Raw genomic sequence first — 1,291 nt, 5'->3', positions numbered from 1 at the left:
TTTTTGCATTTGTATGGTTTCTTTCCAGAATAAATTCTTTGGTGATCCCTAAATTTGTTGAGCACTTTGACATATTCTTTTCATTTGTAAGTAGTCTCCACAGTGTGAGTTAATTTTTGTAGATATAGGTATGACTTTGTAAAGGAGGCTTTCCCACATTCCTCAGGTTTGTATGGCTTGTCTCCAGAATGAGTTATCAAATGAGGGAAAGAATCTGGAAAGTTCTAAAGGACTTCACTGATACATCACAAGTTTAGGGTTGCCACCTGTACAGATTCTCTTTTTCTTCAAAAAGCAATTATGGACAATGGAAGGCCAGGCCGCATACTTCATATTTGTAGTGTTTTTCCTGTGTATGAATTCTGTTATGCTTGTAAAGTCTTGATGGATAATTAAAGACCTTGTCACATACTTCACACTTGTAGGGATTCTCTTCTGTATGAATTATCTTTTGTTTAGAAAGTAATGATGGAAAATGGAAGGCCTTTCCACATACTTCACACTTTTATGGTTTTTCTCTTGTATGAATTTTCTTATGGTTGGAAAGTATTGATGGATAACGGAAGGCTTTCCCACATACGTCACACTTGTATGGTGTGTCTCCTGTATAAATTTTCTTATGGTTCGAAAGTATGGATCCATATTTGAAGACCTTGCCACATACTTCACACCTGCAGGGTTTCTCTCCTCTATGAATTTTCTGGTGTTGACGAAGTGTTGATGAAGACCAGAAGACCTTTCCACATACTTCACACTTGTATGCTGTGTCTCTTGTATGAATGTTCCTATGGTTGGAAAGTATTAATAGATATTTGAAGATCTTGCCACATACTTCACACCTTAGGGTTTCTCTCCTCTATGAGTTTTCTGGTGTTCACAAAGTGCTGATGAAGAGCAGAAGACCTTTCCACATACTTCACACTTGCATGGTGTCTCTCCTGCATACATATTCTTATGTTTTGAAAGTCTTGATGGACAATCGAAGGACTTGTCACATACTTCACACTTGTAGGGTTTCACTCCTGAATGCATTATCCTGTGGTAAGCAAGTGATGACTGACAGCGGAGGAACTGTCCACATATCTTACACTTGTAGGGTTTTTGGTCTGTATGACTTATCTTGTGTTTTGCAAGTAATGATGGAAAGTGGAAGGCCTTGCCACATGCATCACAATTGTAGGGGTTCTTTCCTTTATGAATTCCCATGTGTTGATAAAGTGATGGTGGAGAGTGGAAGGCCTTCTCACATATTTCACACTTGTATGGCTCCTCTTCTGTATGAATGCGCATG

General features: G+C 38.6%; 1 pseudogene; it reads right to left on the bottom strand.

Moving 5' to 3' along the window:
• Positions 1-23: 23 nt before the first annotated feature.
• LOC114635470 lies at positions 24-1,284 on the bottom strand (annotated as a pseudogene).
• Between the last annotated feature and the right edge of the window lie 7 nt (positions 1,285-1,291).

This window comes from Grammomys surdaster, unplaced genomic scaffold (genome assembly GCF_004785775.1).
Source record: "Grammomys surdaster isolate TR1022 unplaced genomic scaffold, NIH_TR_1.0 105908, whole genome shotgun sequence".
Lineage (NCBI taxonomy): Eukaryota > Metazoa > Chordata > Mammalia > Rodentia > Muridae > Grammomys > Grammomys surdaster.
This window is presented reverse-complemented; position numbering and strand designations above follow the sequence as displayed.